Source organism: Phyllostomus hastatus, unplaced genomic scaffold, assembly GCF_019186645.2.
Source record: "Phyllostomus hastatus isolate PE091 unplaced genomic scaffold, TTU_PhHast_1.1 phas_contig_40, whole genome shotgun sequence".
Lineage (NCBI taxonomy): Eukaryota > Metazoa > Chordata > Mammalia > Chiroptera > Phyllostomidae > Phyllostomus > Phyllostomus hastatus.
This window is the reverse complement of record NW_025333872.1, coordinates 57,225,962-57,249,828: the sequence shown is the minus strand read 5'-3', so window position 1 is coordinate 57,249,828 and position 23,867 is coordinate 57,225,962. Positions and strand designations below refer to the sequence as shown.

At 47.5% G+C, this 23,867-nt stretch overlaps 1 protein-coding gene and 1 long non-coding RNA gene across 2 annotated transcripts in view; one reads left to right on the top strand and one right to left on the bottom strand.

Annotated features, from left to right (window-relative positions):
• FOXO3 (forkhead box O3) overlaps positions 1 to 2,359 on the bottom strand; it is a 107,277-nt gene extending 104,918 nt beyond the window's left edge. The window contains exon 1 of the mRNA XM_045843706.1: positions 1,377 to 2,359. The gene's annotated coding sequence lies outside the window, so the exon portion shown is untranslated. The remainder of the gene's footprint in view (positions 1 to 1,376) is intronic.
• Positions 22 to 9,939, top strand: LOC123821951. The gene is made up of 3 exons (XR_006786185.1): positions 22 to 279; positions 881 to 1,243; positions 8,011 to 9,939. It is a non-coding gene; the product is annotated as an uncharacterized LOC123821951 (long non-coding RNA).
• The last annotated feature ends 13,928 nt before the right edge of the window (positions 9,940 to 23,867 follow it).

Here is a 23,867-nt window from a genome sequence, read left to right as displayed (position 1 = left end):
TGGGCGGCCGGCCCGGGTGTGCTGGTGTCCGTGCGTGTGTGAGTATGTGCGCTCGCGTGCGCGCCTGCGCGGCTCGGCTCCGCGGGGCTGTCGGCGTGGGTGTCAGCGCGCGCCGCAGGCAGGACAGGCGGGCTCCCGCAGCCGTCCCCGCCGGGCTCCTCCCCCCTCCCCGGAGCTTCAAAGACAACAAAGCGCGTTGCTGGCTCTGGAGAAGAGAGAGGTGGGCGCGCAGAGCTCCAAACGTTCCACGAGCGCTTTGGAGTGGCCTTCTTGACTGAGGTAGGGTCAACCACGCGGGGTCTCCGGCAAGTGCGTCTGTCCGCTAGGCTCTGAGCCTGCCCAGGTGTCTGGTTCCCATTTAGAACAGGATACCAGGTAGCACCAGAGATAAGATGCTGACCGCAGATGGCAAGGGTTACCAAGGCGTGGAAATACTGGCAAGCGAAGATGTTGGAGCCTTTAGGAGGAGGACCTCGATAAGGTGATGCCCTCAGATTTAATCCGGCACCTAGAGGTTTGCACTGAGTCTCACCCAGGACGCTCGACAGCAATCGTTTTTCACTTTTCATGATTTCATGGCAAACGACAGAAGTGTAACTAACTCAGAAAAAAGCAAATTATTCCCCCATTCCTAAACACAAGAGCAGATTTTCAACTGTGAATGGGAAATCATTTTAATTTGTAAATGACTGCAAACATCTAATTGGGCATTTTGACTTTTTTTTCTTAAAGAGCCTCCTTCGTAAGTCTTTATCCAATCATCAGTGCCCAAATCATTCATCTATGTACTAAGAATAGACTACATGCTTACATGCAAACCAAAACTCAGTATCCACTTTGGCTTATAAAAATCTTTTTTTCCCCCTTTAAACCCTTCCAGGTCACTGGAGATATCTCAGCGTTTACAGCGGGGCCCGCACCACCCTGATACACAAAAAAGTCCAACCAAGCGTACACAGAAGTCCGCCCACTCGGCTAACTCCAAGCTCCGGGCTTTGCGCGGGGCCTGTCACTCAAGTGACGTTTGGCCCCGCCCCTGCACCAAGCTAGTTCGACGCGTACAAACAGATGATGTCATTGTATCCGCACGCGCGTGACCCGGGAGCTCTACACCGCGAAGCCATTCGCTGCGCCGCTAACTCGTCAAGCTACGCCGCGCGCTGACTGGCCGCGGCCACAAGTCTCCAGGTTCCAGACGCCCCTCTCCGCCCCCCGCACCTCCCCAGAAATAATAAACAATCGAGTAAGATCCTAAGGAAGGGTGGGAGGGAGGAGGAGAAAAACCATAAGCCAATCCTTGGCGTGCCAATGGAGGGAAAGTTAATAGGAGGGGGATGTGAGAGGACTGGGGTGGTAACGGGTGGGAGAAAGCAGACCTGGGGCGATGGGTCCCGCCGCGATGAGGTGTCATTGGGGGAGGAAAGTTGGAGGGCACTCTGCGGGGCGCGCCTGGCAGTCGAGGGTGGAGCTAGGTCCCGGGAGCGGTGGTGTTTGGAGGACTCGGGGGCTGCGTGCAGCCCGCCGAGGGGGAGGAGCCTGAGCACCGCCGAAGCGGCGCAGGCGGAGCCGACTGACACGTGCCGGCGGAGGGCGGGCGCGCGCAGCACAGGCGCGCCCAGGGCGCGCGGAAGCGCGAGCCGCGCGAGCTTGTTTACCAGCGCACGTGGGTGTTATTTATAAAAGGAAGGTAGTGCTGGATGCGCAGCAAAGTGGCGGGAGCTTGGGACAGCGGGCTGTGGCTAGGGGACGCGGCCGGGCCTGCTCCACGGCTTCCCAGAGGGCTCCTCGCGAGCCAGGGAGGCCTTCCACACTGCGGGCTTCCAGCGCAGTCAGCAGCTCGGGTCGGAAGCCTGAGAGCGAGTTTCGCGCTCTGCCCGAGCCTCAGCTTAGATTACAGGTTCCCGCTGCGGAACACTGCCTTCTTTAAACCCGGTTTAGCTCCCTCAGTCCGATTCCAGGAACAAAGCCACCTGCTTCTCTTCGACCTGGAGGCTGTGCCAGACCAGACAGCCCGGCCACCGGTTCCAGAGCAGATTTCACAAACTCACATAGTCACTAGCACACAATACCATGGCCACGAGGTGGACTTTCATTACCCTGCGTGGTTTGTGCCCTCTTTCTCTTGCCCCAGTCCGTTTGTGCCTGTCCTTGGGTTTACAGTTCTGCCCGCATACAAAAGCCCTTCTGCTTCAAGTTGTCTTTAAAGGGGGGTTTATGGAGAACGAGCCTCTGACTGCTTCTTGGGATTGTGCTCTGCGTAAGGGTCTTCTGTTCTTATTGCGGGCCTGTCCCACTGAGAAGCCTTGAGTTTGCATTTGGTTTATTGAATGGTGGTGCGGACCATGATGTACCAAACGACTGTCTGCTTCAAGTGTCCATGCGGTGGACGTGGAGGGGGCGGGGGGCGGTGGTGGAAGCTACAGCACTTTGCCCTGAGCCTGGTGTTCAGCAGCATTGAAGGGAAGCCTGGGCTTTGCACCTTGATACTGCCTAAAATTCAAAGAACTTCAGTTGCTTCTTCTTAATATTTTAACTGTAATAGAAATCCACTCTTTTTCTTTTTGAAATCTAAACAATCTTTTGTCATTGAATTGAAGGTGTAGGGAGAATATGTTTGCACTGGCTGAGCTCTTGGTCATTGGATTTTCACGAAAAACATGTGTCTTTTCAGAATGCATATTCCAAGGGCATTCCAAAAAATGGAAGAGTTTAAAGATTCAGTCGATTAACTGAGTTCCTTATGACCTTCTTGGTAAGGAATGGGAGCAGGGGGCATGATACAGCCCTTTTCTTCGAAGACCTTACAGTCTTAGTTGGGGGGAATAAGTATTAAATTCAGTACTTCAAGAATTTAAAAACAGCACAAGACTAATACAAGAGATTTTATGTATAGTATTGGGTAAGCTTCAAGTGAATTGTGGTTCAAATGGCAATGGCTATGCACATTCAGCTTGGTAAATGTGCATCTTGCCCAAACGATTTACCCGTGCAATTTATCCCTATGGCAAACCTTTGAAAACTCAGAGGTTGAATGTCAGTGATTGTTCTCTTTTATCCTAAAATTGTTTGATCTTAAAGGCCTCCCAGGTCCTTTTCCATTTCTTTCCCCCACTTTCCCCCCTCACCTTTTTAGTATAGGAAGGCTGAATAAGTTAAGGTTATCAAGAAGTAATACCATCATGACCTTTGAGGTAGAATTTTTGGTAAAAACTTTCCTCACTTCTTTTTACCTTATTTATTCCTACAATTTAAGGTTGTAATTAACCACTCCATTTTGTAAATTCAGTCACAGGAGGAAAACAAATTTTTAAAATGTTCCATCTGAACAAGCTGAGTAAATTCACCTTTTCAAACATCTAACTCTGAGGGGACTGGTGGTGGATGGCTCTGCCCCAGAGGGGCCACTGCTCTGCACTTGCATCCCTGCCTGGGCCTCCCTGCACCTGCACCGGCTGCTGCATACTCCCTCTGATCCCAGAGCCCACAGACTAGGGACCCAGCATGTTGCCTGACAGCAAAGTGCTCATTTCTCTCTTTGATTGGTTTCTGTGTCCATCTCAACAATGAAGACAGGAAACGCAAATGCAATATAAGCCTCCAAACAAGTACAGGGTGGGGCAAAAGTAGGCTTACAGCTTTCTGCATAGAAAACAATACAGTAATTAATAATACAAGAATAAACGGTGTTTTGTGTGCTCACATGTCTGTAGCTGCTCCCCTTCCTTTGTCTGATACCCTCACTAGTCCCTTCCTCTGATTTGCCACTTTTTAGCAAATTATTTATACAAAAAAACATGCTTATTGAACATGATACCAAAGAGCTTGAGCTTTGGCTTGCCTTTCAGGGCACGTTTCATCATCATCCTTTCCAAGAGTGTCTGTGTCTCTTGTCTTTGCTCTTCCTCTTTGCCTCCATCAGGCATGACCTGTCCTGGCAGAGCCTTGTGGGGAAGGAAGAAATTTTACTCTACTCTTTTAGGTTCTTTCAGCTGGTCTAATAATCAAACCTACATGAGGCGGATTAACATAGAAAATAACCAGACTTAGTTACATGCATGCATGTGTATGGGAACCCCACACACGTGAGAGGTCGAGGGACAGGGACAATGGGATAGATGTGCCATCCTGCACTGAGGAGGAAGTCCAGCGGGAGGGAGGTCATTTTCAGGAGATAAGAGCAGCCTGCTGGGCAGGAACTAAAAGTTTGCCCTGCCCTGTGGGTAGGTCACAAAGTTTATCTCTGGTGATAACTCTCATTCTGGGCAAGGCCCTCAATTCAGATTCTTGTAGGTAGTTAAGGGAGGGGCGGGAGTTTCTCCTGAGCCCACAGGGTCTTTCCACTGCCTTCAGCTCAAACTAATTCACAGGCCAAAGTAGCTCTTCTCCAGGAAGCCTGTTCCGAACCCCTCCTGCCTCCCCAGGTCATTATAGTAACTGTCTTACAGTTTCTTTGGAGGGCAACACTGTGTATTTACAGGGAGGGAAAAGTGGAGGATCCAACAAAGGTTGAATTTACCTGAGAGGAAATTTCATAAACAAGAGAAAGTGTGAAGGAATCTCTCTATTTTTGTGTTACGAGATGATGATAGCTAACTTCTATTTGTCACTCAATATGTTCCAGTCCTAAAACGAAGCACTTTACTTGCAGCGGTTGAGTCTCACGAAGACCATATTAGACAAGTACAGTAGCGCTAAACGATAGGAAGGTTAAGAATTCAGGCTCTGAAGTCAAGTCTGATCTCCTCACTTACCAGCTGCCTGACACTGGGCTGTTATCTAAACGTTGAACCTCAGTTCCTCATTCACAGAATGAGAATGCTTTCTAGGATTGTTGGAAAGTTTGGGTCAAGTGAGATTATGAATGCTAAGCATTTGCAATTAGAATACTAAGGGAGGTGCTTTTTAAAATAGTGATGCCCAGGCCCCATCTTAGATCAACTAAATTAGAATTTTTGTGTTGAGTCTAGCATCGATATTTTTTTTCACGTTTGCTGGAGAAATCTAAGGCAGTGAAGGCTGAGAACACTGAGCTAGAGGTTTCTCTTCTGCACTCTTCAATGTCTGTGCTCGGCCATGACTCACTGGCTTCTGCTTAAGAATGATGTTAGAGCCATAAAAAACTATACACAAAGGGGCAGATCCCGAGCACTTAGCATCTCACTTGATCTGTAAAACAACAAACCATGCCTCTGATTTCACAGGGTTCTGCCCTAGGGCACAAGGCGAGTGGGCAGACCCAGGATTTGAAAGAAGGCCTGTCAGAATCCATGGCCTGTGTACCTCCCCCACCCCCCACACCGACTCTCCAACACATTTTCTTTACATTGCCATTTGGCCTGGAGGAACTGGGCTGCCAACCCCAGACGAGCACACACACATGCCCAACCACTGGTCTAACCAGTCAAAAGCTGGTGCTTGTCTGGCCAAATCTTTCCCATCAGGTGGGGTTTTTTTTTTGTTTTTTGTTTTTTGTTTTGGCTCTCTCTCATGTTCTTGAAAAGTTTTTTGAGTCAATTGCCACCACTTAAAAAGGAGGTTTCACCAAAAAGCCAGACTTCTAACTTTCCTTGAGAAATTAGAAGAGCTGACACCACCAGCAATGTGCTCTGGGGTGTGCTCTCCAGTCCCCCTCCTCATCCCCAGCCCTCTCCCCACATTTCTGTATCCTGATTAATCTCTGGGCATGTGGCTTGGCCGCCCTGACTCGGTCTTCCACCTCCATAGTGGCGTGCTAGAATTAGCTCACTGCAGTTCACCAGAAGCAACTGCACGCCTCTCCCAAAGTCTTTGTTCAGTGTATCAAACTGGTAGCTTGAGATGGACCATTGTGGGAGTATTTGCCCTGCAGAAATTGGCAAACGCTAACAATCAAGTCTTTTTTTTCTTTCCGAGAGTCACTTGGCCAGCACACCATTGCCCTACCCCCTTTGGGGACTTTCTGATTTTCTGAGGATGAAGAGTTGTTCTGCATAGAAAGTGAAGGGAACAGAAGCACTTCAGAAACTGCAACTCAGCTCTGCTTAGCAATTGATTGTACACTATCTCATCTTGTTTTTAAAGTACTTCAATTTAATGTGGTGTAGATACCCAGAACAAACCTCATGCTGAAAACTAAAGTTGAATAAGATTTTTTTTTTTACTATTTTTAAAAATGAATCCTTGAACTAGCAAGAAAGCCAGAAAACCACAGAGACCAAAAACAAAGTTGAGGTGGGACTCCTGGGAAGTGAGAATGCTCCTAGAAAGCCCACCCAGCATCAGGGAGAGCTCCCGCTTCCACAGGTGTGCTGGGGCTGAGAGACTGCAAGTAACCTCGGGGGTCCACGACCATGAGCCTCTTTCAATATAAACTGGTGCAGCCACTACGGGAAATAGTGTGGAGGTTCCCCCAAACATTAAAAAGAGAACTACCATAGGACCCAGCAATCTCAGTTCTAGGTGTATATCCAAAGGAAACAACATCTCCAAAGATACCTGCACGTCCATGTTCACTGCAGCCTTGTTCACAGTAGCCCAGGCATGGAAACAGCCTCAGTGTCCATTGAGGGGTGAGTGCATAAAGAAAACGTGGTGTATATGCAATTTACTCAGCCATTAAAAAAAGGAAATCCTGCCATTTGCGAAAATCTGGATCACACTTGAGGGCATTATGCTGAGTGAAATAAGTCAGACAGAGACAGACAAATAGTGTGATCCCTCTTAACAACTGGAATCTCAAAAAGCCCAACTAACAGAAGCAGAGAGCAGGTTGGTGGCTGCCAGGGGCCGGAGGGTGGGGGAAGTGGGGAGATGTGAGTCTCAGGGTACACATTTCCAGTTAGAAGATGCATAAGTTGTGGGGATTTAATGTGCAGCATGGTGGTTATAGTTCACAAATACTATATATATGTACTTGAAAGTTCCTGAGAGAGTAGATCTTAAATGTTCTCACCATATACATATAGAAAAAGGTTACTATGTGAGGTGAAGGATGTGTCAGCTAACATTATTGTGGTAATCATTTATATACATTATATAAAAACATACATTGAATCATCACATTGTACTCTTTAAACTTACAGTGTTTCATGTCCACTGTATCTTAATAAAGCTGGAAAAAATTTTTATACAAAACATTTCTATATATGAGATATATAAGAAAACCTCTCCCACAAAACTGGGAGGGGTTCCAATGAGCCAGTGTAAAGATGAATGTGAAATTGACCTACTATGCAGAAGAGGACTCCCCTCCCTGTCTCCCAAAATGTACCTGTCTTGATCCTGAGACTGGATGGAAGATTTTTAAAAGATATATAAATCTGCCTTGAAAGTTCATAACTATGAACTTGTCTGCATGTAAGATTGTGACCCAAATCTATGATACCATGAAATTGAAAAAACTCAATGAGTCAGAGCCTGGAGCTCTCCAAGCCACTGACAGAAGCAAACACACATTCTCTCCAGAGGACAGTCCTGGACCTCAGCCCCCGAGGATGCGTATGGATGGAGCTTCGGGACCAGGAGCTCTTCACAGAAAACACCAAACAAACAAGACAGCAAAGTTTTGTAGGAGCAGATAGAAACCAAATGTAAGGCCAGCCTTTTTAATATATTGGAAAGTTGTTGAGAGTAAACCCTAAGAGTTCTCATCATGAAGAGAAATTGTTTTCCTTCTCACTTCTTTTCTTTTTATTGTGTCTGCATGAGAAGATGGGTGTTAGCTGAACCTCGTATGCTGATCACTTCCCAATAACTGCAAGTCAAGCAAAAGAGGGTGATGCTCTTTGCCTTAAACTTATACAGTGATGTCAATTATTTCTGGAGGCTGGTGGGGTGGGGGGGCGTGGGGAGGAGGGAATAAGGTCGAACACACAATCATTTGGAGTATTTTAATAAGCTCACACAGAAAATAGTGTGAAAATATATCAGGAAATAAAAGAGCAGCTTGAAAAACATAAGCAAGGAACCAAGTGTAGAAAGTACATCTGAGTATACCATGCTTCTTATTTGTCTTTAATTTCTCCTTCCCAGGAAGATTTTAGGTCCTTGAAGACACGGGAGCCAGGTATTGTTTACCAGTGGAAGGAGGCGCTCAGCTCTTTTTTGGAAGCCCGCAGTAAAAACTGAGTTTGTGACTACATCTTGAGAACCCTATTGTAAGGTCTGACGGAGTATTTCCAAGGGGAAGGGAGACGTGAAGGCAGCACTAAAGCAGAGCGGCCGGCCGGCCTGCAGCAACGGCACTTGGCTTCCGTTTCTCATCTTGGGAAAACCTGCGAAGTGAGCATGTGTCCATGTCCACTTGTTAGAAAGTCTACTTAAATGCCCAGGAACTGGAAGCTTAAATATAAATTACTTTTAAAGCATTGGTATGGTACTTAAAAGAAATCAAGGCCATAGAGAACCATTCATTACCCTTCGGAAGATGCTGTGTCTCCCTGGTGCCACTTGGCATGTCCACCAATTGTAAAGTTCTCTGGAATAGTCTGAACTAAAGCTCCCACAGGGTGTGTTTGGGGGCTGAAGGGACACTAAATCTTGATTATTGTCTCTCCCACATTTATGCCTAGAAAGAGAGTAAAACCGTGAAACAGGAAGATGACAGAGAAAATATAAAAGCTTGGCAAATTTTATGAGTTTGACGTAAACGGTTTAAAATCCTTAAGCTAGACGTGAAGCCTGTGCATGTGCTACAGCAAACCCTGGCATGGAGAAGGACCAATGCGGCTGCCACAGTCGCTATGAGGGTGGTGTATTTGAGTTGGAAAGTTATTCATTAGCAACGGTTCAAACATCTTAGAAGTCTCTCCTTTGTTGGTTGAACTTCTCAGTTCAGGTTCTGGTGGAGCCGTTTCTGGGGACCTTGCAGAGTAGGGGTCCTAGTGGTGTTAGCAGGACTTATTTTGTGAGCCCACTCAGCCCACTCCAAGAGATGGCGTTTGAGGAGCCTGGCCTGTGCGCACCTAGCTTCTCGCCAGAGAGGAAGTTCTGGTTGATGGTTTAGTCCACTTCCCTTAAAGGGTAGCTCGTCTCCAAGTGTTGGAAAAGGCTGACCTTTCTCCTTTCCCCGCCCTCTGGAGCAGTTCGCATTCCCGTAATGCCGCATCGCTGCGTCCTCCAGGGGCTACTTGTGCTCATTTCTGGAGGGAGAGCCCATGCCACCAAAATGGTAACAAATCGCTGAGACATATGCGAGGAGGAAGCGTCCAGGCCTCCAAACGACAAGTTATCTTATGAAAGCATAGCATCAGAACCTCACACACTTACACGGCATTTACAGTCAGTCCTTCCACAATTTCACTTCTCAAATGTATAATTTGAAAGGGTTTTTTACATTTAAAAGGACCTTTATAAATTCTGTATTTTGGAAACAAATAATGAGGCCACATGAATCATTCATAAAAGCTCATGACCTTTGCGGTACCTGTCCTGTTTAGGGAACTCACCAAACCCAGTCCCTTTTGGTCAGGCTTTCCTATTCACTATGGAGAGCAGAGCTCCTGCTGGAGCGGGTGGGGAGTTTGCCAGCCAATAAAAAGATGGGGTTAGAGCTGCCTCCTTTTTTTTCTTGTTGTGCCATGAAAATATATCGTTGAAGAGTGGATGGGTTGTCATGACAACCAACAGAAAGGTTTGTGACCTACATGGAGCCTAGAAACAGGAGAGACAATGGCCTCCACCGGCTGGCCTTTTTCCAGTGGACGGGCTAGGAAGAGGAGGACCCAAATAAGTAAAGGTCACTGGCCTCAGAAACCACTGAGAGCACTTCCCCAGACCTGATAGACCCCCCTGGTTAAGTGGCGAGATCAAGTTTCTTTACTTGCTGAACGGAGAATTGGAGAGGATCTGGGGACATCACAGCCCAAAGGGTTCTACGGGGCCCCGTCTGAAGGAGGTGGGCATTTCACCTGTTTCCCCCATCGGCTCAATGTTATCAATAAATTATCCTCTTGAAACTAACTGATTCCCCAAGTGAACAATTAAAATTGCATTCCTTCTCACAAGTACAAGAACTAGTTTGTCTATGTACGTTTTAAATTAGCACCCCTCCTCTTTTCACAGTTGTCATACATTAACGTTGAAATTAGGCCAGGTTAAAAGTCACACGTCATTGTCTCATTTCCGGATTCAGGAAACACTCAGAAGGTGAGAATGTTGGATGACCTGGAAAATCCTTTCCAGAGGTATTTAATGTGGCCCCACCTGATGCCACTTCAACCTCTCATGTATTAAAAACAATGTCAATTGACCCTGAATCTTGCAACATTTACTATGAAACAAAGACATTTAAAATATTTTTATATACCCATATTTTTTACTTGTCCTTATCTGTGAGGTTGGTACTCCTACCTCCTTCTTCAGCATATACTTTCTTTTTATCAAGAAATACCACATGCTTAAAGAAAATCACAGTTCACCATTCATGTAACGGTGTAGGTTAGGGAATGGTTACTAAGAGAACAGCCACCTAACACCACATCAAGAAATGGGGCATCACCATATGTCCTGGGCACTCCAATATGTCCTTCCCCATCAACCCCCCCCCCTTTACAAGTAATCACTCCTAACTTTTGCAGTAATCATTTCTTTGCTTTTTTATAGCTTTCTACCTATGTTTGCACCCCTAAACACTGTCACTTAATTTTGCCTGTTTTTGATATTCATACAAAGGGTTCACACTGCATATGTGACCTCCTCTGTGTGTTTTGCTCTCTTGCTTCTCTCCCGTTTTTTGTTGTGAGATTCCCCCCTGTGTCATTGTGTTGCTGTACAGTAGTCCATTGTGTGAATAGTTACCTATCTACCATCTATATACAGTTACTTTATTCTAAACCTGGTAGCTACTTGGGGTGTTCCCAGTGTAGGGCAATTGCGGACATCTTTGCTCTGCACTTTCCTGGGCACGCCCATGTGACTTTGGTGCACACTTAGTGGAGGAATTTCCGGGTCACAAGCATGTTCGATGTCCACTGCACTGAACTCCGGTCTGTCCCCAAAGTGATCGTACAGTTTGCACTCTCACCAACACTGGATGAGTGTGCTCCTCGTCCACATTCTCATTAGCACTTGAAATTGTGGGATTGTTTAATTTTTTTTTCTTTTAACAATAATGGATTTAAACAGGTTAGACTTAGTTCAGATTTATTGAGTACCTGCTAGGCACTTCGCTATATGAAGGGTCCTACACAAATAACACCCCTATTTAATTACAAACTCTTTTAGTACAAAATCATAAGCACGTAATTCTGTAACATAACAATATCACACTCAAGCACTCCATATGACATTTTAGGTGAAATGTTCAAATCGCCGTCCATCTGGTGCAAGACATTCACATACCCTACCGAGCACACCCAGGCAGGCGTTACTTCTGCCAGACCCTGCATTTAACATGATTAAGGCACAACAGCTCTACAAAGGAGAGGATGCTCTCCGCATTTCATGAATGAGGAGCCAGAAGCCACAGCCTGGAGGTTTCCCCAGTGAGGCCCTGACAGAGCTGGGACTTGAACCCAGGGCTAGCCGACTGCCCAGACCACGCTCTGTCCACATTCCACCACCATCTGCATCCTGATCTCCGTCTACCCTCACTGCCACCTGGAAGACAGCGGGCTGGGTGGGAGGTGTGCTGCCGGAGGCCCACCGAAGGCCCTCAGCAGGGTCCAGGCCCTGGCTCTGGCCTCACACACACCTGCTTTCGCCGACAGAGTTCACCGCCTGGAGCGGACGTCCCAGGAGGTGACGCGGCACTGACCCAGCAGAAGCGCATTTCTCGTTGTGCAGGAATCCCTCTAAATACTTACAGAGGATTTGGTCTGTCGCCCGTACAGCCCGGAAACCCGCCTTCGCCTCCTTCAGCATCAGCCTCAGCCCTTTTGCAATGGGGTCTCCCCGCCCACACTCCGAGCTACTTGAGGATAAAGATTTTGTTTTAATCCCTTTTTTAAAAATCTAAGTTGTCAGCCAAAAGTGAACAAAATGAGTAACTTCGGGCGATCTACTCTACAGCACAAGGCTGACCGTTAACGATGTGGTATGGTATACTTGCTGAGAGGGTGGATCTTACATTGAGTGTCCTTAGCACAAAAGAAAAAAATTTGATTAAAAAGTGAAAGACGGGGGTGAGGGGGGGGAATGCGTTTTTAGAGGCAGCGGATGGTCTTGATTGTGGTGACGGTCTCATGGGTGCATACTTATCTCTCAACTGATAGAGTTGTATACATTACCTAGGTACAGCTTTTAATATGTCAATCGCACCTCAATAAAGTGGTTAAAATGAAATAATCAAACAAAGGAAAAAACTGCGTGTTGAGTGCCCAGGCCGGGGATCGCCGCGGGCGGGAAGAGGAGCACCGGCACCAGGGGGCGCCACTGCGGGTCTCGGCCACGTCCTCGCTTACGCGGGCCACTGGACCTGCCCGGGTTTCGGCTTCCTCAGCAAGTGGAGAGAGGGTTGGACTGGAGGATCTCAGAGGCACTCAGCAGTGCCAGCGTCTGTGTCTGGGTTAACTTCTTCAACAAGCAGTTATCTAACACCTTCTGTGTGCACTCCTTCACAAACAAGACTTGCGGCCCACGTCACTGGTACTCAGATAAAGTGCCAAAGAGCTGTTTTGTTTTCCCTTTTTACAGGTCTGTGGGTGTTATTTTTTCATGGTGTACCTATTTTTAACCATCAGATTTAGTTCTTTTTTAAACAAGGGCCATCTTTGCTGTTTCCCTACTAGACTGGGGCTGTGCCTAATGTGTGTTTGTATCTCTGGCACAGAGCAGGTGCTCAACACCTGTGGAAGGAAGGCAGGGAGGTAGAGAGGAAGAGGGGGAGGGAGGGGGGAGGAGTGAATGGGGGAGGAAGGGTGAAGGGCAGGAGAAAGGAAAGATGGACTGATCTTTGGACTCTTCCCGCACCTGTGCGATCACTGAACACGAGACCATCGATGTTTGAACCACAGCCCCTGCCCGTGCGGGGTACCATTGGTAGCAGGCGCTGACCTTCTACTGAATCAGCGAATCATCAGAGCTATACAAAATTACATTATTTTTATTGAAGCCTGTTGCAGGTACCTGATATAATCATGGCCTTGATAAAGGATGCCAAGTGCTCCTGAGTGTGAAGGAGAAGAGAAAAATATTATAATAAAGTTATCCGACTCATTTAGCTTCTCACCACAGAAAATCCACCGCTCTGGGAGATCCTTATTTCTGCTGAGTTGGCGTTACTAAAAGGCAACCTGCTTTCTGTCAGTTTTCTTGAGGACGTTTTAGGGGTCCTCTTAAGGCAGGTAGATTTTCTTTGCCTGGGTCCAGCTCTGGATTCTACCAAACGTCCTGTAATTTATGATGAATATGCCCCAATTACAGTTCTTCTACTTGCCACCATATCCCTTAAGTTAAATGTATAATACAAAATTTTATTATGTTCAACCGTGTTTTACTGTGCTTAGCAGGGCACTGTCCTGCATGCAGATGACAGTCCCTCACCTCTCAGAAAGAAGCCCTGGACTTCTGACTTTTCCCCAGGGGGGCAGGGGGGCAGGGGGGCAGGGGGGCAGGAAACAGACTTGCCCCACCCCTGCCCCATCAAGCGAAGTCTGACCCCTGGCTGGTCTTGGAGCATCAGGCTGCTGATTTATTTTTCCTTTACCACTTCCCTCTAAGGGATGCAGGGGAAGAAGACGAATCTCTAGGTAGGAAGGTGAACTCCACTTTCCAAAGCACTGGAATGAGCCTGTGGTAGAGCCAGCATGACTTCAGGTGAAGTTTCTGTCCACAAGGTTTGCATTTCTCCAGCCAGCTGGGCCCCGGACAGGTCCTACCAGAAGACCCCAGGCACTGAACCCCCAGACAGCCACCTGCTCCTCTCAGATGCGGAGACAGCTCCCAGCCACAGGGGATCTGGCCTTCCCCGTTTCGGTGGGGGAGGGCAGAGAGGACTGTCCTCGGTGCTACACAGGGCAATGCCATGCCAACGTGGAGTCAAGGTCCTGGGGCAGGAGAATGGTGAGAAACCAATACCCACCATTGTACCTTTGCCCCCTTTGGCTTCCCAGGGGGCTGCTGGCGTGCCAGGCTGCAGCGCCAATTATAGCGATCACCTTCCCTTCCTTCCCCTTTGCTCCCGTAGCCCTCAGTTATCCAGCAACGTGCGGCCTCCGGAGTTGCCCCTGTGGCTGAGGGCACTGAGTCAAATGCCAAGTCATTGCCTGCCCCATCCCAAAGCTCAGTCGCCCAGGGCAGTGTTGATGCCAAGGCTGTGGGGCCCATCCTGCACTGGCTCATTTCTGAAAACTACATGATAGACTTCTCAAGGGCAGGGATGTGTCTTAGCTTTATCCCTTCCCGGGTTTCCAGGGGCTGGTTGCTACAACGGCTCTGCCCAGACCCTCCGACCATTGCCGGAGCCCGAAGAACAAGATGGCACACGTGCACATGTCCCTGCTTTTGAACAGTGCTTGGGTGCTCCGGCAAATACTCACCACCATGAGTTTTTCTCAGTCAGTGGATAACAAAGTAGAGCCACAGGTATGGGACTGGCCCTGGCTCCTTTGACACGAAAGGGCCCTCATGGACAGAAAGGTCGGGCACACGGTGTCAACGGCTCTTCTGCATCTGACTGACCCGGATGACCCCCATTCCGGACCGGTGGCTTCCTTTTCTGCCGGGGTGGGGCTCCAGAAAGAGGCCAACACTTTCCCATCGGCACAGGGGCCCTGCGTCAGTGGGCCATGGGCTCCGTGTCTCCGAGCTTCCGCCTCAGTGACCTGGCCCTGTTGTCACAGGAAAGAGTCAGTTTGGGGAAAAGTAATCCCTTTGTAAAATGAGATGAGCTATATAATAGGGCCGTTAAAATTTATTCTGGGTTTTATAACCACCACCACTGCCCTCATTCTAATCTTGCGTACCCTTACAAAATGGAATAGTTGCTGAAAAGTGAACCAATCTCGGAGATAAGACCCGAGTCTGGAGCACTTTTCTCCTGGAAGAGTAATTTTTTTTTCAGTCTTGGAGGGTGAAACCAGGGCTCACCGCTGGAGGCCTCGGTCAGTGTCCTGGCCCTTGTTTCTCCTGCGTGAACTCTGCACTTGACCAGGCAGAGCTGGTCTGCTTTGGGACCCGAGCCAAATGCTCTCCTAATCCTCCTGACACCCCCTGCCACTGCCATCCTTGCTGGAAGCATCTGGGCAATGCTGTTTGACATCAGTTTCTCTGAGAGGGTCGCCATCGGTCGTCGTTAACCCCCTTGCTGGCGGCTCCCCACTCTTGCTACTGCCGGCTGCCACCGTCCCCTGGACTTGTGCAACATGGACCCCCGTGGGCTTTCAGTCACACAGCAGGGTCCACCAGGCTGCATTCTGCCAGTATGGTTGGGCTCGCCACTTGACTGCAGCCTTCCCGGCACTGCCAGAGCTTAACGCCACCAATGCCCCCTGGTTCCAAAGTTATTTTGTAATGATGACATGTCTCGAATTCTATTTCTCAAGTTCCTTTCATTTGAACCAGCAGACTCTCTCCAGTGCCCATTCCAGAAACACGGTCTCTGACGAAAGACGGGTTTGTTCTCTGGCCAGATTTTCCAATTTCCCCAAGAGCCAGTCTGAGACTGCTCCCCATGGGCACTTGGAGGACAGCAGACCCCCTGAGAGAATCTCCTCACCAAGGCCAGGGAACTCTGCTTTCTCCGCTAGTACTATCATCCTAGTAACTGCAGGGTCTTCAGCTCCTGTGCAATGGAAGGTCAAGATGGGAACAGAAAGAAGTTTGGTGAAGTGTCAGGAAGAATTTCCTGATCAAAATGAAAACAAAACAATCCCAGTTGGGTTGCTCTTCTCACAGCTTAAGATGCCGACAACTAACAGTGCTACTTATGAACTAGGATGAAGTTATTCCCTAGAAGGAGAAAGAAGCCCAAAGAGGCAGTGGCCAGAGATGGTGCCCTCCCACCACACTTCCAAGGCAATGAGGCGCTTCATTAATCACACAGATTTCAAAGTTTCCCAGGTGAGGACAATCAGATGTTCTCAGAAGAGGGTGGAATTCAACACAAAGGACTAGACCGTCTGTAACTGCCACAGAGACTATTGGATCACCACGAACGTTTGCCGTCATCTCCACTGAGCTGTGCGGGGCTCACCAGGCAGGCACCTCCTCATGTCTAGGGGCAGATGGCAGCCAAGAGAACCAGGCTGGGTCAGAACAAGGCTGAGATCTCAGCCTCAGCTCCTGGCTCCAAATCCATCCTTTCCAGAATTCTCCCTTACAAAGAAAATGTCTTTTGCCTCTGCCTCTGGCACCTCTTTCAAGAGGCAACTCTTTCTGGAAAGAGTTTCTAACTCAGTTGTGTCACTATCTTTCTTAAGTGGAGAAATTAGGTCAGCTTTGGAAGCACACTCAGACACCACCACACAGTCCACAGCCACCAGCCTGCCCGGGTATTTCCCACGTGCCCAGAAAGCTCTGACCCTGGGCGGGTGGGACACGCAAGGTGCACCTGTGCCGATTTTCCTAGGAAAACAGCTTTCCTCTGCAACTCTCAGGGCACTTGACTCACCTCTTGCACACTTTATCACAATGAGGCAGGTCACACCCAGAACCACTATTTTGAAGATGGAGAGAGAGAGAGGGAAGCAAACACACATATGCCTCCCTGTTGGGTTACTTACCTTCACTATCAAACTTCACAGCATCTATTTGTTTCTCTCAGCACCTCTTATTATTTTATGGGAAACTCTAGATAAAATAAGTCTTTCCCTCCACACTAACTTACCCAGAAGGACAAGCTGGCCAAGTGCTGGCAGGCTGTGGTTTCCTCAAGGTGGGGCAAATATCCTCAGAAGGGCCTGGAAGACTGGGCCTTTGCCGGTGTTTACTGAGCTCCTTCTGCCACCTTGTGGCCGTGAGGCAAATGTGCATGCAAATGCCAATCTCCATCTCCCACGTTCTCTGAATAATCAGTTTCTGTGTCTTACAATCCACACACTTGGAGGAAGAATCCACAGGACCCATTTCTCATTTACCAAAAAGCAATAGTGGTTCTGAGTTTTGATGAAAGAGAAGGAATAGATGTGAGGGAGGCAGCCAATAAACGTGTATCACACTATTAGTCTCCAAATTTTAAGGCTGAAATAAAAGTAAAATGTAAAAAGTTTTTATGTTACATTATTTTATTTATTAATAGGGTTTTAAAAGCTTTTGCTGTCAAGATTGTTATTGGAAATGGTAAAAAAAAAACAAGTGATCAGGTTTAAAAAATAGGGAGAGGAAGTGAGTAGACATCTTTCTGTGGAAGACACGCAGATGGCCGAGTGCATGAAAAGATGCTCAGCATCACCTATGGTCAGGGACGTGCAGACCCAAACCACAGCGAGATGTCACCTCGCCCCGGCCCATCGGACTGACCGCTGAAGCAGACCTCAGACACCGCTGAGGGGATGGATAACTGGTGCAGCCGCTATAAAAAACAGTGTGGGGGTCCCTCTAAAGATTAAAAACAGAACTCCCAGGTGATCCAGCAATTCCTCTTCTGGGTATTTAAATCTGAAGAAAACAAAAACACTAGCTTGAAAAGATATGGAAAAAACCCAAGTGTCTATCCATGGATGGATGGACAAAGGAAGTGTGTGTGTGTGTACTTATTCGGCTATAAACCACAATGAAACTCTTGCCGTTTGCAGCAACACGAAAGCAGCCTGAGGGCATCACGCTATGTGAGACAAATCAGACAGCCAGGAAAACACTGCGATCTCCCCGATATGCGAAATCTTAAAGCAAAAAGCGACACAAACCAGCCTCAGAGGGACAGCTGGTAGATTGGTGGGGGTGGGAGTAAGTGAACGGCGCCAAGGGGTGGAAAGGTTCAGACTGAGGGCGGTGAAATACGGCAGTCCCCGGGGACACCGTGCGCTGCGGGCGGGGGCGGGGGCACAGTTAATGACACTGTGCTGTATGTAAACTTGAAAATTGCTAAACGAGTAGGTATTAAAAGTTCTCACCACAAAAAAAAACAAAACACTTTTATAACTATGTATGGTAACAGACGTTAACTAGACTTATTGTGGTGATCATTTTGCGATACAAATGTTAAATCATTATGTTGTACACTTGACAATAATATAATGTTAGATGGCAATTATAGATGAATTTTTAAAAAGATCACGATTGGAAATGCTTTACTCTCTTTTGAAAATCTCAGGTTAGTACTTTATGATTCAAAGGCCTAGTTTTAAATTGATTTTTATACTTGGTTTTAATGGCTGTTATAGCAAAACAAGATACTGAGATCTAGACTCAAAGTAGGAAAACTGTGTTAATGGCAGCACTTACTGATACTGGTTTTTCAGTTCTGCCCACCATTAATGCAGTTTTTTCTTCTCCTTCTTGACACCAGAAGGTATTTTATTTTATTTTATTTATTTTTTAAACAGATGAATCCTTCATTTGAAAGACTTTAAAACTTTATGTTTTGTAAGTGTGTAGATGAGGGAATTTTTACAAATGACTCAACAACATTTTTGGCCACAAATCACATCATGATGCAATATTCCCAGACAGGCTTAAAATGTGCTCTTTATAGTGGCAGTTAGTGCTGCCTCTATCTCAGGCTTGTTAAAAATCATCACCCATCCCTTGAAGGTACTGATTATTACAACACCTGTAAGAAAAAGGACTCGTGGACATGGACAACAGTGTGGTGATTGCTGGGGGGAGAGGGATATAAAGGGACTAACCGGTATTGGAAAAAATACAATAAAAATTTTTAAAAAATAAAATAAAATACATCTTAGTAACATATTATTAACCACTAATCACTGGAAAGAACCGAGAATTTAGAACAGTTCAGGTTCTTTCTCTTGTTTGTTTGTCAAAGGAAAGCATGGAACTCCCCTTTAAGCCCAGTGGTTCTGTTAGGCACTCAGCTATGAGTAATCCGAAACCTGTGCACGCACAAAAGGCTGTCAGGGCTCCCTCTACCCCCCACCCCACCCCGCCATGTCATTTATAAAAGACTCTCTTATTTAAAAAAAGCCACCTGAACTGCAGGGATTCACTGCTGTCAAGTGGACAAGGCAGGGCGACACTGTCTAGGCCACCCCATTGCGGCCGCCACCACGGCCTGAGGACGGACTGGCCACAGGACTGTGGGCCGTCAGACACGGGGCGGGGAAAAGCGCTAAGAGCCAGCCAGCCAGGGAGCTGGTGTCCCTCCAGTGCAGTCGTTCTGTCCTACCACCTGCGGCACTTGGAAAGAGGACAACTGGAAGTGAAACGCAGAAGCTTTGCCTTGCAGTGGACAGACAGACACAGGCTGTGCCGCAGAGACAGGTATGAGGACCCCTCCTCTCAGCCCTGCAACCCAGGAGCACAATTTGGGCCTTGAGGCAGTGCTGAAGGGGCTGAAACTCAGTGGCACAAACTGGGGACTGCCCAGAGCCTTGGAGGTGAAAGCTCTTCCTGAGCCAAGCGATCAGGTGGCCGACAGATCACGTGGAAGCTGCAGATCCAGCTCAGCCCCGAAAAAGGAGCTGAGCCCGGGCATCTCTAGAGCCGGTCACACCAGTTCCAGTGGGCAGGAGGACCTGCTTCAGGCCGCCCTGGAACCTTCTACCTTGTGCTGTGACAACAGCTCCGTGCCCCGATTCCTCTCCTGCGCTCACAGAGCTCCCTCACTTCCTACTCTTCACAGAGCAAGCCGCACCGCAGGTGGCCACACACAGGGCGTCCATTTCACCCCAAACTGAATGAGACCTCATTGTGGTTTGAGAATTATTGTTGTGCTGTGAGATCTGATTGTGTCAATACCACAAAAGTATAAGCAATTACTTTTAATTCTATACACTGTGTTACTCTAATCAACAGAAACCAAGTTGTACTTCTTTAGCAAGTGAATTTAGTATTCTGCAGGTTACAGAATTTGGTTAAAAATATGATAGGTGATTAGTGTAAAATAAGGGGCACGTGTTGATGGCCACAGCAGTTTTTACACTATGCACCTTGTATGTGGGGTCCTGAAGACTAATTGTTAAGTCCAGGAGGATCAAATATACCCCATTTCTCTCTGAACATTCAGAAGAATAACATGTTAGGAATCATATCCCCCTCTTCTGAATGCACAGAGCACTCAGTAATTTCCCCTGGTGTTTTTTTAAATTTTATTTTAATCATTGTTCAAGTACATTTTTCTGTTCTTTACCCCCATCCCAGCCCACCCACCCATCCCTCCCCACCTCCCTCTCATTTCCACCCCCCACTAGTTTTTGTCCATGTGTCCTTTATATTTGTTCCTGTAAACCCTTCCCCTGGTGTTTTCACACTCTACCCCGAAATGGCACTTTTCTGTGCTCAGAGAGTCTCCTGGAGAGTGACAATCCTCTCCCCAGCACACAGCGGCCATCGCACTGCTCTCTCTCTGCCTTGTGCTAAACTCCCTGGCTGACCTGAGTGCACTTGGTGTTCCCAGGACACCTGGAGAGCTGCCCTGTCAGCACTTCCTGTGTTACTGTCCCTGTCTTGGCCACAGAGATCAGGAGCGCTCCGCAGCAAGGGGGTTTGTCTTACTCAGCTCACTGTGCCTAGCTCCTAGCACAGAACACACAGAGAGTTAATGAATGTGTATCCGTTTACTGTTTTTCACAGCTTTACAGAGCTATAACTCCTCTACTATAAAATTCAACCACGCAAAGTGTTCAGCTCAGGAGTGTTCAGAGAGTTGTGCTATTACAACTACAGGCTTATTGCAGACCCCCTGACTTACCCCCAGAAAAAAACCTCGTATTCATCCGCAATTATTCCTTGTTCCTGCCACTGCCCGTGGGTCCTTCTTCCTGCCTCCATGGATTGGCCTGTTCTGGACACTTCACATGCATGGTCTTTGTGACTGGCTTCTTCCACTTGGCAAAAGGTACTCAAGTTTCATGCATGTTGTGGCATGTGTAAGAACCTCAGTTTTAAAATGCTGAACAACAAATCTGCTGTGTGGATATTCCATATTAGGTGGATCCATTCACCACTGGTGGATATTCGGTTGTTTCTACTTTGGGGCTAATATGAATAATGCTGACTATAAAAGTTCATGTACAAGTTTTTGTGGGGACGTGTGTTTTCATTTCTCTCAGGCTGTACCTAGGAGTTACGTAGTAACATTGGGTTTGACATTTTGTGGAACTGTGCAACATCTTTCCAAGGTTGCCCCATTGACCTTTTAAGCAGCGATGTATGAGGGTTCCAACTTCTCCACACCAGTAGTTGTGGCTGGCTGTCTCTTTGATTCTAACCATCTGGTGGTATGAAGTTGTATCTCATTGTAGTTTTTTATTTGCATTTCCCTTATGAGTTATGAGTCTGTACACCATGTAATTAAATTATAAAATGTCTGAGCTTCACAGAAAGACTTCACAGATGAGGCCCAAGAGTAATGTTAAGTGACTTACCCACAGTTGTGTGTAGTGTGCAGCAGCAGTGTCTCCAATGTACTCCTGACTCCTACCCACTGCTCTGTTCTGGCCCCTGTGGCCCTCTCCCAGCTGCGCTAGGGCCTCTACCCCACTGGACGAGTGAAGTGACTGGATTCCTTATGAGTCAGGGTAAGCAGGTGCTCTGGTGTGGCTCAACTTTATGCCCTACCTTTTCTTCTTTGGTTGGATTGCTTTCATCTCTGAGAATGGTTTTCTCTGGGTGCAAACTCGATGCTGGAACAGATGGTTTTTAATACTTGAAGCTGCTTAATGTTTTAAACAAATGGTGGCTGAACTCCAAGCATAGATAATTTGAAGCAGCTTTCTTGGTCACTCGAGTGCTAGCAAGATTGGGTGTAAATCCATAGGAAAAAATTAAACCTGCCCACCTAAAGTTTTCACTGTGACCAAGAATACACAAAGGAAGTAAGAACATGTATTTAAAGTCAAAGAATGTGGCGGGGCGGGTGAGGCCAGCTAGAGCCCCTGCTGGGGCGTGGGGTTGGGAGGATATAGAGACAGGCGGATATTTTTCAGGTCTCCCGGGGACACACCGCCTGGATCCGCAGATAAAGTTGAAGAGAGAAGCCATTCTTCGTATCAATTCTCAGGGAAGAGCCAGGTCCCCAGACAAAAACCAGAAATGAAAAGAGCTGGTCTGGGGGTTGGCTAGAGTATAGATTATGCTGCAAAAACAAACACACTAAAAATCCCCACGGTGTATCAGAATGGAATTTTACTTCTTGCTTGTGCATCTTTCATTGTGGGTTTCCCCGGGGGCTCAGCACTCCAGGCAACTTCTGCCTTGAGTGATGGTCCTGGGTTTCTTCCGGAGAGAAGAGAGATCTAGAGCTCAAACCAACCAACAAGTGCTTCACCTTGAAAGTGACACAATTCACATCGCTTCTGCTCAGAACCAATAGCTCAGAACTGGTCACGTGAGCTTGTGGGGAGAGAACTGGATACGAGCGAGCCCTGAAAATGCCCACCCCCGCCAGAGAAAGGGGTGCTTTTTGCAACTTGCTCTCCCCAGAAAAGCTCTTGGAGCTATCTGTGTGTCCGTGAGGGTGTCCCTTTGTGGTAGGGGATACAGCCAGTGTGTGCAATGTGGAGGGGAAGCTGAAACAAAGGAGAGATACACGCTCAAGATGATCAAGTTCAGTGTTATTAGCCAGATTATCTAAATAGGTCCCAAGTGTTTTCTGAGCTTATTATCTGTGTTCCCAAACATGAACGCAGTCTTTGGCTTAGCTAAGATTTGGGGAAACTCAACAGGTATGGCTCATCCTTGCCTGTGCCAGACTGTGGAGAAGGTGATATATCAGGGGCAGAAGAAGACCAAATGTTCCAGACACGGCTGGCGCCTCCAGTCCGGAGAGGCTCATTCATACGTCCTTCTTGAAGATTCTGTTTTTATGTGGACTTAAGTTGGTGAGCTTGCCCTAAAGAACAATATAATCATCATATAGATTCTCCAATACAAACAACCACAATTTTTAATGCTTTTACACCATTATATTCCTTAAAACTCCTAAGGGAGTGCCTCACCATGAGAACCACTTAATGCTTATTCAATACATTGAAGAATGAACAAGAAGAATGAGAACGATCAAGGAGCTGCGGCACTTCTAAGGCCAGCCTCATTCTGATAGACTCCAGAGTCCATCTTCAGCCCTAAGTGGCTATGAGACCTGGGACACTCCAGACTTGACTCAGGTCCTGCAGAAACAGCACAGGCCCCGAGTGCCGGGGTCCCGTTGGCTCGAATTGCTCCTGTGTTCAGACTGTTGGACTTGCCATTCATTCCCATAACCAACCATCCTCCAAGTCCTGTTCTACACTGATACTCACTTGAACTGTTTCTCAGTCGTGCATCAACATGATTCTCATGTCCATCCCTTCTTCTCTGGACCCTGTCAGTTCCCAGAGTACTGGAACTGCCTGAGTGTTTGCGACAATATCATTGCAAGAAGCTACTGTGAGCACGGGAGACAGGGGTGAGATCAGTCCCATTTCAGACACACTGAGTTTGAAGAACATTCCAGAGGAGAGATCCAATGGGCCGTTGGAAGTACAGACCAGGAGACTGGGTATACACCTTTGGGGATTCTTGGCGTTGCGGGTATTTGTAGCTGTGGAGACCAAGGAAGGAATGTGAAGACGGTATGTGTCAAAGTCCTTTCTGTAGGGTCCACTGTTGTTTTTATCATTTCCACTTTTAATGAGGCCAAGAAAGAACTTAGGAGGTGAGAAAAGGGAAAAAGAGCCAAAAGCTTTCTGAGAAGGAAGGGGTGAGAAGCAGGGGCAGAGCCAAGTATTAATTTATGGAAGCAAGAGCAGAGAGAGAGAGCGTGCTGATGAGGGGCGGAGCGCTCAGAGCCCGGAGCAGCGGCGAGGCCTGGGGCCCAGGTCTGTTTCCCAGCTGTGTTACCCGCCACT